Source organism: Bactrocera dorsalis, chromosome 5 (genome assembly GCF_023373825.1).
Source record: "Bactrocera dorsalis isolate Fly_Bdor chromosome 5, ASM2337382v1, whole genome shotgun sequence".
Lineage (NCBI taxonomy): Eukaryota > Metazoa > Arthropoda > Insecta > Diptera > Tephritidae > Bactrocera > Bactrocera dorsalis.
In genome coordinates this window covers 21,751,611-21,766,680 of record NC_064307.1, presented here as the reverse complement: position 1 = coordinate 21,766,680, position 15,070 = coordinate 21,751,611, and the positions used below count along the sequence as shown (strand labels likewise).

The following is a 15,070-nucleotide window of genomic DNA, read 5'->3' as shown; positions in this document are numbered from 1 at the left end:
TTGAACTTTGATAATTTTAAGGCATTTTTATATTTTGAATAATACAACTCAATGAAAATTAATCACTTTAAATTGCCAAGCACAAAACCTTGTAGAAAATTTTCTGCTATACAAAAATGGCCTATATAATTTTTCGATTAAGTTAAACTCTTACGAGATAACCATCGTCAAACATCAATGTCTATAAAAGGAAAGTATGAAATGAACAAAAAAGATAAAAAACCCACGTCTTGTCACCATTAACGTTACGTTTCATGAATGTAAAGTTCTCTTTCGCGTTTTTACGCATTTCTTTAGCAAACTCGAAGTCGTTTCTGCAAAAGTTTCAAGTCTCTTGATATGAGTATAGAATTGATGCATACCCAAAATATTAACGAAGATATTCTGAGTCGGTCCATAAGAAATTTTGAGATCTCTGCCATCACTCTAAAGCTAGCACGACGATCTTCACCTACTGTTTCTTTAAAAATTTCGATGTTGCACATAGGCATTAACAGAGGTATATGGACGACACGATTGTTGACTTGACCAAAACACTTCTGCAGACATTTCAACCGTGGTTCTATTGGAAACAAAATTTCCAAACATACTTTTTGTTAAACTTTTTTCTATGGTAAAAAGCGCGTCTTAAACAAATAGCTTATATGAAAGCAGTACCAATCTAGAAAAAAATATTTATCTGTTTCTGCTCGTAGTTTATATGGATCGATCAACAAATCAATTTAAGCTTCGCTATATTTACATACAAAGTAATTTTGAGTTAAGTTAGTTGGGTTGTCAACTTTGACTCGCACTAGTTCAGTTCAAAGTAACTGGAATATAATAGAAATGATTACAGAGAAGTCGCGCATACCTTCATTTATCTTCATAGATATTTTTTGCACTGATATTGTATTTCCAATTTCAGTTCATTTAAAGAAACATACCAAATAAAACTAAAAAGTTACAAATAACAGTATTGGCACATGTTTTGCTCGCTTATTGCATGCAACACGATTTCAGTCGATCACTGAAGCGAACCGACAATGACACAATTCAATAGAATAAACTATCAATTAATTTTACAAAACGCAATTAAATTTTGTCACATGGCAATTTTCCAATATTCGGTCTACTTATTACGCTTGAATAGCTTGAATGGACATACATACTTACAAATTTACTAATGATGTTTTGCCAATATTTGTTGCGATTTGTGTGCGACATTTTTCGGCCTTTAATTTACCTTTGTTTAATCCATTCTTGCTAACTTGTTTACTAACCATATATATACCCTTAATTATGCATTGGTGTTAATTGCGGCCGCTCTAATATATGGTTTAATAAACTGACAATCGCAACTCGGCCACTTTATTGAAAGCACAGGTTAATTGACAATTAAACGCAAAATCTAATTTACCGTTAGAGTTGTTATGTTTGTACATTAACATAAATTTGTAGTTGTAAAATACTTCTGTGTACGAGAGTTACTCAAAAAGTTATATGAAAATATTATATCTTAAAATATAATAAATCATCTGTTAAAGCAAAGATAATAATGGTTCAACGGTTCACAAAGCTATTAAGACATAACACATTTTTTGAGACTTTTTTTCAGTAGCTCTCTTTCATTATAATTTTTTCAATAATTTTAGATAGTGGCGAATATATTCATTTTCTGAGCAAATTTACCATTGTAATGCATATACATATATTTTTATACTATCAGTGAGTAGCGACCTCCTCGAACATAAGGCCTGCTGATTTAAAAACAAGTTAATATTTTGACTTGACATTTTTAATTAAAAATTATGATTTTTTTTATTTAAAGTCGAAGTAAAGTTTCCTCTTTAATAATTTAAATTAAAAACATACCAACCATCGTGATAGGAAACAAAATTTAGGAGATAAATTTTCTCGTTATGAGAAAAAAGTCTTTACACAAAAATTGCAGAGATTTTCATTACCTACAACATTGTCATAGGAATTTTTTTGCATAGAAACTTTTTTCCATAAGAGTCGAAAATTTGCTGGACATCGAAACCATTTTTAACTCTTAAATCGGCCCTAAATCATTTTCCCTTATTGCTTGGTATTTTCTCTTTATTTTCAAAGGGTTTTATGGGTTGATCCTGCCGTCAATCTTCAGGAAGACATCCGGAAAAATACATCTGTCGATGAGATCTTTCCGCATAACATCACCAAAAGTCTGAAAATTTAAAAAAGTTAACATTGCTATAGTGAATATAGGTAAAGATCGAAGGACTGGTCAAAATTTAGATTTTTTTTTTTGTGAAAAAATACATGCATCTTAATATGTTAAAGAATTATTCTTCTTTTAAACAAAATATGTATAGAATGTAGTGTGGAAATTTCAAATCGGTCAGGGCGTTTCGGAAAAAATGCCCATCGTCTCTAAAAGGTCTTTTAAGTTTGCAGAAGTCAAATGGAGATAAATCTGGCGAATACGGTGGTTGCGCTACGATATTGGTTGCGAAAAAGTCACGGAGAATCAATATGGTCTTCGACTGTGTATTATAATGGTGCTAAAACCAAGAGTTGTCTGCCCATAATCCCGTCATCTATACTTGTTGACAGTTTGGCCGGTTGAAAGGAGTGCACCACACCTCGATTATCGAAGACAGCTGTCAACATGGTTTTTTCGGCTTCGCCTCACCTTTTCCAGAATATTTGGCCGATTGATCGTCTGTTTCCAAGCCGTAAACATAGATCCAAGACTCATCGCCAGTAATAACACGTTTCATGATATTCTAGTAGTCGGAACGCATTGTTTCACAGTCGTTAACGTGACGCTGTTTTTCGAAAAAATTTAATGATATTGGAACCAATCGTGCTTTTACTTTTCTTTTGATCTTTCAAAATGGTTTTCAGTGACCCTTCCGATATTCCAACAATGTGAGCAAATTTTAATTGAAAAGGGTTACTATTTTTTGCCTAGAGTATATAGTATATGCAGTTATTTAAGAATTTGTTCAGTGAACCATATGTTTAATTCTACACATATCGACAAATATTTGACATATGTAAATAAATTTTGTTATTATGCAATTCTCACATACATAGTAAGAATGTCTACTGGAGCGTTATGATTCAACATTTCAGTTTCGGCGCACAATTTTAGCCACAACCAATTGAGTGAAATGATTTGGCAATTAACATTTGACCAACATGAGCAACACTGGCGAAATTATATGCTTATGATATTAACGTTTATATCATCATATTTCTTCTCCGGCTCGCTCGTGGTTTAATTAAACCATTTCAATCTCAATAAATATCAAATGTGTCATTTTCTGGTTGTCGAAAACCTAAAACAAATTAAAATTCTGATTGTGGGATTGCTCTAAATATGCCAAATTATAATTGGTAATAAATGTGCATATTTTAACCTAATTTGATAAAGGAATTTGCAAAAATTAACAGAGCGAGCATACGAGTAAATTAGCTGGATTGATGAAGTACTCGTAAGTCCCCGAGCTGCTGTAAAGTTTTCGAAGAATTTTGTTTACAGGAGTAATGACTAAAATATTCGAGAGAATTGATTTCGAATTATTGTATTTTCGAACTTTATTAGCATTTCAGATTTTTCGAAGAACCTAAAATTGTGTGATCTCTTCGCAAAAGCAGTTGACTATGTGCCTTATTTGAATATTTCTCATACGCACTGGTGACCCAGCTGCCACCTCTGAGTTATCTACTCATTTCTTATTGTATTTTTAAATGTTTGAGACATAGATTCAATTTTTTTATTTTTAATAAATTCAGTTCAATATCTGTTAACTTCGGTACAATAAAAAAATTCTAGGTATACAACCACACATACATATCTACAAGTGTAATACATAAGTCGCTCTTTAACTCTTCAAAAGCCATCTATCAACAAAAAAGAAAAGCTATCAGAAAAACGCTTATTTTATTTAGTGAAATTGCTATTCTAAATTTTTTTACAAGCTTTAGCATGTTTGTTCTTATGTTTCTACGTTTTCGCTTTTTCAACTCCATTCGACACTGACCCACATATAAAATGACAAAAACCATAACATGACGACAAAAGCGCGCAGAAAAAAAACCTCGCAAAGGAACAAATAAAAACTGAAACCACATTTTCTCGACTTTGCACCACTTAAGGAACAGACAATTGTATGAATGTTTAAAATACAATATATGTATGTGTGTGTAGATTTTCGCTGCTTTTTAGAAATGCACAAATGCATGCTGCGACTTCTTGTTGTCGTGTTGTTGGCAAACTTCAAGCCATAAACTAAGTCAGAAAAACAAAAACAAAGCAAAAAGTTGTACCATACAAACTATAAAATGCATGAGTATTGTTATTGCGTGCAGTTTTTATGCTAACCGAAAAGAATATGTGCATATGAGAAGACTATACGGTGTTTGGGTAAAGTTTTCGTACTCACAGCTGAGGTTTTTCTATTTTTGTAAATATAATATTTATGGAATTTAAAGATTTGTTTTAGATGTTTGATGTCTGGGGATTTATAAATAAATAATGGGATTAATGTGAATTCCGAAAAAATTTCTAATATGTGATCTAAATATTTGACACATTTTACTTAATTTTTGAAATATTTTTTCATAATCTACTTAAAATGATAATATGGGCTTATTTGAATTCGCATAACATTTAACTATGAACTACACTTTGAAAACTTATATGTATATCGTATTTTTTAATTCTTTCGAATTTCATTCCTGATTAATAAATTTTTTCATTCCTAATTTAATAAATTGTGAAAAGCTCTATACCTGCATTGCAAAAAAAAACAAAATACTAAAAAAATTCGAATCGAAATTCGAACTAATTTCGAATTCGAATTTTTTAATTTTCAATAACTTAAAAAAATTTATCTGCATTCGGTCTGATTTCGAATTCGAATTTTTTCATTTATTCCATTAATTATATTCAAAACAGAAATTGTCTCTAGTTCATCTCGAGTTCAATACCTACTATTTGTAATACCTAATACCATACTCTCTAAATCAGCTTTTATTTTTTATTCTTATTTTTAAACCAGTCTAATACAAATAATTCTAATTTTTTTAAATTGCGAACTGAGATGATCTAATCGTGTATTTTTTTGTATACTGAGTTTATTAAAAATAATTTTTAAAATTATGTTTCCAGCACAAAGCGAAAAAAGTCGAAACAAATATATTTTCGATTTCGAAATGAATTCAAAAAATACTTAGCGGAAAATAATATTCTCAAGCGAAAAATATCTAGCAAAAAATATTTTCGATTTCGAAACAAGTTCGGAAAATGTTTTCCGGAAAATAATTTTCTCGAGTTTATCTTATTTTTAGGTTTGTCATGGAATAACCAAAAAATTATTTTCGACTTCGAAAAATATTTTGCCGAAAATAATATTCTCAAATTCACTTCGAATTCCCTACGAATTTGACTACGATTTTTTTTATTCTTCTAAATAAATTTAGTACACTAAATCCGTTAAAAAAAATTATATTGATTGCGAAAAATCACAGAAAATTGCTGTTCTTAAGTGCATATCGAATTTTCAACTACATTGACTTCGAAACTTATAATCCTTCTAAATAAGCATCAGCATATGTTTTTCGCTCAGTATATGTAACCATATGTCGTATATGCCTTCATCATACTTTTCATTTGTATATTAAGCCATGCTTTGTGAAATATTTAGCGCAAGAGCGTTAAGCAAAAAAGCATTGCGTTTACTAAAGATTTATACTTCTAAGTCATATTGTTGATGTAAAGAATTGTTTGCTGAACTTTGACCATTATAAATGTTTTTGTTAACAACATTAAATTGCGGACAACATTTATTCGGCTATAAAGGTTGAAAAGCATTGTATTTCTTTGCATTGAGACCTAGTTTTGAAAAGTACTTAAGTTGAGATGACACAGTATTCGGTTTGGCAATTAAAGCACATCTATTTCAAGCGCAGAAAATTCATCTTATTTTTTTTATGAAATAATATAATGGGGTGTTAAGGACATGTGGCTAAGTGATTAATAAAATACAATTTTTACAACCTGTTTTAATGATCTTGCGAAGTTTGATCTTCAAATATCAATTAATGTGTGCTTGACAAGTGTTATTTACGATATGAACATTACAAACATGGATTTTTCGGTATGATAATGCGCAGTCATTTTCTATCACAGTTGTGACTAAAATTTTGGTCAAACGAGAGTCATCGGTCAGCCAACGTATTCACCAGATTTATCATTGACTTTTTCTGCTTTCGAAACGAAAAAATCTGCTTCGGAAAAAGCGCTTTGAGCGATTAAAAGTCATTCGCTTTTATAGGCTCATAAGCTTAATTTGAATCCCATAACAAAGATTTGCCATAAAATACGTGAAACGTCCGGGTCAGATTTGATCCATAATATCTGATCAAATTTGACCCGGACTTTTAGAATTTTCCTCAGTATTGCTTTTTCGTACACCTTTGCAACAATTCTCCATTATCTATTTTTTTGTTGTATTTTTTTGAACCTTCTCGGTGGAGTGACCTTGTAAGATGGTAAATTGTAGTATTGTAAGACCTCCTCTCCTTCCAGGAATGATTCCCACAATTGTATGAAAGATTTTCAAGTAAGTTACATGTGTTCCCAAAAACATAACTATTTTCAAATCGGACTCATCAACCACACCACTATTTCCTGTCATTCGCAAAAAGCAAAAAACAAAAAACGTGCACACAACATACGATTTTCCATTAGTTTTATTGCTATTGTTGCTTTTAATTTGAAAGACACTCAAATGATATGCAATCTAACGGTTATACGCTTTTCAAATGAGAAACATGAACGGATGAACGCAATGAACACGATAAAAGCAATTGAGCTTAGAGGCGTAGTTGAGAGTTGCCGACGCTGGAGCTGGAGTTCGGCGCAGGGCGAGCGATAATTGTGTGTATTTGTGTCAACGTTGTTGCTGCCACAGCCGCTGCCGCAGTCGCTGTGGTTGGCGTGGTCGGTGTGACTGCACTTTGCGAGGCGTTTGCCACTTCCAGATGCAATCGAATGCGAAATATGGTTAATCATCCCAGATGAAAATGCAAATTGCTTACACACAGCTGTCATAAATGTGTGTGTGGTTGCATAAATGTTTGTATGTATGTACACAGTGTGTATGTGCGCTGGAAGCCACTGCATACAGCATTTGTTGTTATTAATTGAATGTGAGTTTTACACTCTTTGAATATTGAAGTTTACACATTGTATATGGATCTATGGACCTAATTGCGTATGTACATTTGTTGGTGATAGAATTTATTGCCCTGAGAATTTGTTGCAACTCTATAAAGGCATATGGCATAAGTACCGCATTTTATTATGTGCATAAATAAAAATGTGTAGTGGCAGCGATGGAGTGGCGGTTGACGTTACGATGCGCTTGATTAACGAAATTTCTGCCTAAACTTTGTTCATACATAAAGTATGTTTCATGTCATTACCCGGAGAATTGCTAAGCCCGCAATAGAAGCTACTACTGGAATTGCAAGAGGGAGTGCAGTGATGGATAAAATACTTCATTTGTGTTAAATTAAGCTCTCACTGTTGATCTGATCTAATATAATAAAGGATTATAGAGAGAGCAGAAACTGGAGTTTATCATAACTTCAAACTGAGCCTGAATTTCTCATGTTTAGCTCTCTCTACCTTTCCATTGCTCTCTCTCTTCACTTATTTTCTACCCTTTTTCTTCATCTATAAACCTTTAGCAGGTAATGACCAAGTATTTCAGATCGTCTTCATATTTTGTAATACTCAAACTTTTAACCTGAAGATATATTGATAACAACCACTTACCTTCCGCCCGAGCTAAAGAGTGATCTACTTCGAGGTTGTACACTTTTTTAAAAAAATAAAACAGAGACTTCAAATTTAGTGGGGGATGTTTATTATCATTCGAAAGAACATTTTTTTGCATTTATACTTTCACGATTATCTCTTTCATATGTTGGCCGCGGCTACGTCTCAAATAGTCCATCCGTTGAGTCCAAATTTCAACTCGTTCCAGCAACTGGTAACTGGCGAATGACACACGTGATGTTTTGCTTCAACATCTGATTCGAAGCTGGATTGTTTGCATAGACCTTAAACTTTAGATATTCCCTCAAGAAAAAGTCTAATGGTGTGATATCACACAAGAAGATATTGCTCTGTTAATGGAAAGTTCGAAAGCATAGCCTAACAAAGAGCTTCACTTGTGGAGTATATCACAAATAAACTACGGTTTTAACGTGCTTTGGCGTTGATTCAGAGGGTAAGTATATCTGAACAAATCAATGGAAAACATACAAAAATTTCTTCCCTGAAATATATATTTAGTAACATTTATATGTATCGTCCCGATTGAAATTATTTTTTAACAAAAGCTTTGGAATTGTTAGTTCGAATCCCAAGTTCCAGTTAAAATTATAAAGCTAAAAATACTTAGCTTTACTTAGGTATTAATTTCTTCTAAAAATAGTGCTTGAAAAGCTTTCCGAGGTAGGACGAAGTGAGTGTGGTTACTAATGTACCATTGGTGCATTTTCAACAGGATGTAGCAAGTTTCTCCCTTTCGCTTTTAAGTAGTAACCTTACTAGACTCTTGCGGTAAGAGTGATTCTGGTGCCTTCAATCGCTTCAGCAATGGTTTGTGTGGATTCCTAATTTCTTTTTAAATCATTATATGAAATGTTTCAACTTAATATATTAAAAGGTCAGCCTTAAGAGGAATCTCACTTGGGCAGCTTAAAACGTCGGTTCGTTATTGTAAGGTTAAACTTGTATTACATTAGATCAAATGTGACTCGTACGGGCCAAAATAAGCCTTGCTTAGGATGGCTTTCTGTATTTTCTGCGAATGTTGATTTTTAGATTTCGCCTCAAATTTGGAGCGCCATTCGCTAGATTGTTGAACAATTTCAATGTCATATTCATAAACCATGGTCGCCAGAAATGATGCGTTTGATGAATGTTGTTTCTTAGCTACTTTCTCAAGCTTTTTTTTTAATCTCTACTCTCAGTCGGTTTTGTAAAAGTTTCAGGTTTTTTTGGAAGAGTCTAGCATTGAAATGTTTCATACCCATGTGTTAAGTCCACCCATAAAAGATATTGAGAGTCTCTGTTATTTCTTGGATTCCAACACGACGATTTCCAAGCAGTGTTTCTTTATCTGTATTGATGTTATACTTATTAACAGTGGTGACTGGTCAAATTCCATGAGGATGATTTCACGATCTTCACGAAATGCTTTGTGCCTTTTTGGCAGTAGACTCCCCAAGCAATGAAAAAGTTTTAATGAATTTGAAAAAAAAACGAAAAAAAAATATTTATATATTTAAAAAAAATACCATAATATTAAAAAATATGTATATTTATATAGCTCTACAATATTTGGTGTTTTCGCTTAATAATAAATAAAATGTAATAAAAAAATTGAAAAATATTATATTAAAAAAAAAGAAAAATATTAATAATAAAATAATAATAATAAAAGATACCTTTATTAAAAAAATACATATTTTTTAATTGTTAATTATTTTTAATTTTTTTATTTTTATTTTTTTGCTCTACAATAGTTGGTGTTTTTTCGCTTAAAAAAAGATATATTGTAAAGAAATTTTTTATGAAAAAATTACTTAAAAAAATCCAAATAACTCAAATTTAAATGTTTCTAATTTTTTTTATTTCTTTTTTTTTATTTTTTTTTTTATATATTTTTTAATTAATCTATAAATTTCATGTTATACATTTTGTTGCATTAATCTGCTGTGTTTCTTCTCCGCTCCCACCAGCAACCAAAACCTCCTGCATATTTATTTTTGTAGCTGTATTCCTTAGGTATTACCTCAACTGACTAATATCGCTTCCATTGCATGCCACCCGCATGTCATGTGGCAAGTTGCACATTGGCTACGAATGAAATTATTATTAATTCCACAAATTTAATGCCACAATTCGGAGTGGAGTGCATAAATGCAAAATTGTTTGCACAGGCAATGCTTAAATACACATACATATGTGTGTATTTATGTATACATGCGTTTAGGTATTCCTAGAAATTCATTAATGTACACATTAAACGTAATTATTCCTCTATTGGCCAACCCGAAGGCAATCATGCACGCCAGCGGCCACAACGAGCGCCAGTGTGGACTTATTACTTACAAATATGTGCAAATAAGCCACATTCACTAAGCTCACATGACACGCATGCGCAAATGTAGACATTTTCATGCCACATTTGGGCACTTGTACTAATACACACATACACTCAAAGGCGCACGTTGGTGTTCATTTATGCAGTTGAGCCACATTTCAGTGCAGCTGCAGTTTGTTGGTGTTGTTGTTGCTGTAAGGCTAGTGAGGCGGTGCAATGAAGGGGAATTTTTAATTTTTTTATATTTTTTCTATGATTTTATTTTTTTCTATTTTTCGAATTTTTTTCTTTTTTTCCATTTTTTCTACAATAATTACATTGTTCGATATTTTTTCTTGCGTCGCTGAGAATCTGTGTGAAAATGCCTTGTCGAATTTCGATTTTCTAAATCATTGTAAATCAGAAAAGCACGCCACTTTATCCCAGCATTGTTGACTGAGCTCAAGTGGCGAAACACACACACATACATATGTATACAAAGTGGGTGACTACAAAAAGCCAGCGCCAATAATGGCCTGCATCTCGCACGTATGCGCTGAGTTGCTACAACTGCACTTGTCTTGCCGCCACTTACACACATACTTAAGTATATAATTGTATATACTTACATGCATATTTATATAGGTATCTAAGCGCATGCATAACACAGTGCTCGCGGTTCAGCTCGACTGCACTTTCACTTTTCACAAAAATTTAGCACTTCAAATGCCTACTCAACGTCACCCGACAGCCGCACTCCGCCACTCAAGTAAACTCGCCATCCAAATGTGTGCTTTTGTTTTAGAAATATTTTTGTATTTCTTGACTTTTTTTGTAATTATCATATTTCTTTCTCAACGCTGTTAACCGCTTGATTGCGGCAATCGTTTGCCTGTTTGTTTGTCTGCCACTTGTTTTGTGCTGTTACGCATGCGCATCAACTGCGCTTCAACCGGCTATAAAGTTATGTTATACACTGTTTTTGTTGTAATCTGATACAATTGAACTTTGCTGATATATTAGATAATTTTTAATTACAAATCGTTTGTATAGAGTGGCCAACTTTCCGTTTGTTTTTTGGTTGCTTGATTTTTAAATTTTGTTTACTTTTATTTTCTTTTTTGTGTTCGTGTGAATTTAAGTTTTAATACTAAATTTTGTTCGTTATGAATATAGTTTTTATTAAAATGTGTGTTTTTTCTTCTTTATTGGCATTATGAACCACTTTGGGCTGAGCGTGTAATGCAATTTTATTTTGCTTTCCACAATCGATCCCAATTGTAAAGACTAAATGGGATCTTTCATTACTTAAGCAATGAACGTTTACTCTCTGCAGTTCCTACCAATAACAGCTAGTTTATTAAATATTTTCATACTTATCTCTTTAAAAATTGGTCCATAAAAGGAGTTAGCAAAAAAATAGTTATTTATAAAATTATTAAAAATTTTGTCTTCGATCATTACCTCACAAATATATCTAAGAAGATCATGTGAAAATTTCAATCCGATTGGTCGAACCATTTCAGAGAAATCTTCCACACCGACTTCGAATGACACGTTTCGAGAAAAACGCCTTTAAAATTCTGAGAGGCTTTTACAATAAGTTTAAAACTTTTTATAAATACGCTTATATCTCCGAGATTATTTGCCGTATATTAGATCTATATGCAAATAAAAAATCGATTTTTTGGCAGGTCACAAGTCTACCATACAAAGGCTGATATATTTCGAGGTTCGCTATTTTTTTTAAGAAAAAACTCAGAAACTTCAAATTTAATGCGATTATCGTTCGAAAGATCGTTCTTTTGCATTTATTTTTTGAAGATTATCTCTTTCAAATGTTAGCCACAGCTGCGTCTGAGATATTCAATTTTCGCTGACTCGTTTGAGTATTACGACTTGTAACTGGCGAATGACACGCGTGATGCTTTGCTCCAAGTGCTGAATCGAAACGAGATGGTCCGCATAGACTTTAGACTTCATATGATCTAGGGACCAATCGACTGGCCCAAAATATGAAAGTGTGTACGATGTCTGTGAAGCGCCGTCTTGTTGAAAATTATGTGTTATTATGACGCGATAAGGGTTGCCACTGACGGTTACATTCACACCGGCATCATGTTTGGAGATATATGGACCAATGATTGGACCGGCTCACAAACCACAACAAACCATTGTTTTTTTCTGGATAAAATGACAACTCTTGAATCTAATCGGTTGCTCTGCGTCCCAAATGCGGCAATTTTGCTTGGTTACCTACCCATTAAGGTAGAAATGGGCCTCATCGCTTAACAAAATTTTGCTCGAAAACATTGGATCTTCCTGGAACTTTTAAAGAGTCCATAGAACGAAGCGATGTCGCTTGGGAATATCGAGCGGCTTCAGTTCTTGCACAAGCTGTAATTTGTACGCTTTCACTTTAAGAACTCGACGTATAATGCGCCAAGTCATTCCATTCCACAGTCTGAGTTGCTGCGAACGGTGCCGAATCGAATCTCCATATTTTCGTGTACACTCACAGCTGCGGCTGATATATTTTCTTCACTGCGTATTAGATGCGGTCTATTCGGTCGAATCGAAATATTCAATAATGAATGCTGGGTCTCAAGATAGGTTATTGTATTGTAAATAGTACGCTCAGTAGGCGAAACGCGCGAAGCACATTCTTTACAGAATGTGAATTTTCGTAATAAAGTTGAACGATTTATGACCGTATTACTGTGATTAAATTTAAAGGTGAATTTTGTCTATTTCATTCCCTTCAAAGTAATCTCCTCCCGCTGCATTGCCTTCTTCTTCGATTCAGCTTTTATATCCTCAATTGAGTCAAAACGATATCCTCGGAGTGGTCATGTGATTTTGTGATCACAAGTTATGGTTTTGCTTTGAAAATAATATTAATTTTTTTTTTTAATATAATTCCAAACACTGGTAAAATTAATTGTGGACCGTCAGTTTAACAAAATTTAGTCTTATGCCAGATTCCATAATTATATTTGTCTAACGTTTTTTTGACTAATTCGATTTCATTCAGTAAAAGCTAAAGCAAACCGAGTGCTTTTTATGCCGTTTGCTGCCTCACTGCCGTGTTACTATTTCCTCGAGCATTTTGCTGAAATCCATCATTATAATCGGCTTAATGCGTTGCCATCGGTCATTCAACAAATTTGTATTTATATATTTATGTACATATATGTGCAGGTGTGTATTTATGTTAAGCTTAATTGAAAGCGCGTTAAAAATTCCGAATATTTGAGTAGGAAGCGGCTACTGGAACTTGGCGATAGTTTATGCACAATTTGATTGATAGCCAAGTCAAGCTGGCATTTGAGGTATTTAATTGTACCAGTGAAATGGCGGTGTTTTAACATTTTGTGATTGCAGCTGTAATTATGTAGACTTTAGATCATGTTTTTTGAAAACAAGTATTTGTTAGTTGCTTAATTTTTATACTCTCGCTTTTCACGATACAGTAGCAAAATATTTGATAGCAAATAATAACCACACGACCACACATTTGGCACAGATATCACTGACAGTCATGCCGGCATAGAAAGAAAATATTTCGACAAATGGCTTTTCGCGCGAAATTTAAATTAAAAAGTCTCACTATATTTTGCCCACAGTACAATATGTGGTACATGTTCCTCCATACATATACAGTCACATTCAAAAATTAACTTCACGCCCTCTAGTTAGCATTTCGAAGCAAGAATTTCACTTCCCACATGCCTGCCTCAGCCCATAAATCATAATTTTCATTGTTTTATGTAAAATAGAAAACAAACTGACGGATGACAGCCCACTCGAGCAATAACACTCAACGCTTTATTGTGCTAATGCCTTATTCACACTTGTGACAACAAACACACATATGTTTGTATATACATATGTATATACTTGTTTGTATATACATATGTATATATCTATATGATACCCAGAGCACTATCAGCGTCAGCAACACCATCCGTGTGGCACAGTGTGAGCGACATTTATGCTGCTTAGTTATGCAGCGTTGACCTAAATCGTTTAAGACAATGAAAATGAAAATCTCGAAAATCCCAAACAAAACTGAAAAACTCAACCATCTTACTAACATAATTAATGAGTAAAATAGGCAAATACATAATTAAAACTATACAATTAACTATTTTTGTATGGAAATAAGTATCTGTGACATGTTGGCACTTAATTGAAATGGTAGCTGTGAAAATGAAATAAATATGAATAATTAAAACTCACAATGAAGGTATGAGGTATAGTAAAACTGGTGTAAAATTATTAATAATCTATATACTTAGTATGTATAGTATAAAGGTATGTATGGAAATAAGTTTCTAGCGATTCAGAAAATACAGAAACAACGACATACATTTTGTCGGCATTTCAGAAATAGATTATTGGCGTTTATTGAAATCAGAAGAGTGTTCTCTTGAAATTTGAAATATGTATTTTGAAAGAAATATTGTTTAAATTTATATAAAATAATATATCCCAATGAGATTTACTCAGAGCTTTAAACCGCAAAATTAACCCAAGGGCCTGTATACTACATAACCTCTATGATAAAGTGAACATCTTCTTTATTGGCGTTTGGAGCCATGTAAAGAAGTTCACGCAAATAAGGAAAGTTTTCTGAGCGCCATTCACTTGGGATTACGGTTATTTTACATGTAGCTCAACTAGCTCACGACTTCAGATCTTAGAGCAGGTATCCTCTGGGTAGCCAAAAAAACATCCATTCGAAGGCGAGCTAAAGTGAGAAGGCGAATCATCCCTCCCCAGGTTTCTGCGGTGGGTTTGGGACCCGTCACGTAAAAGCAGACCCACTGAAAAGGACACAACAGCCTCGGATAGAGCCGTAAACCAAAACTTTACTGGTTGTAAGCCAGTTAAAGTTAGTTCCTAAACCTTTTGGAACGATATCTTAAAAA

General features: G+C 33.1%; 2 protein-coding genes across 3 annotated transcripts in view; both read left to right on the top strand.

The window, feature by feature from the left end:
- The window catches only part of LOC105230077 (TOM1-like protein 2), a 245,553-nt gene that overhangs the window by 82,146 nt on the left and 148,337 nt on the right, over window positions 1–15,070 (top strand). The gene's annotated exons all lie outside the window — the stretch shown is intronic.
- Window positions 1–15,070, top strand: part of LOC105230082 (CD82 antigen) — a 101,368-nt gene that overhangs the window by 33,046 nt on the left and 53,252 nt on the right. The gene's annotated exons all lie outside the window — the stretch shown is intronic.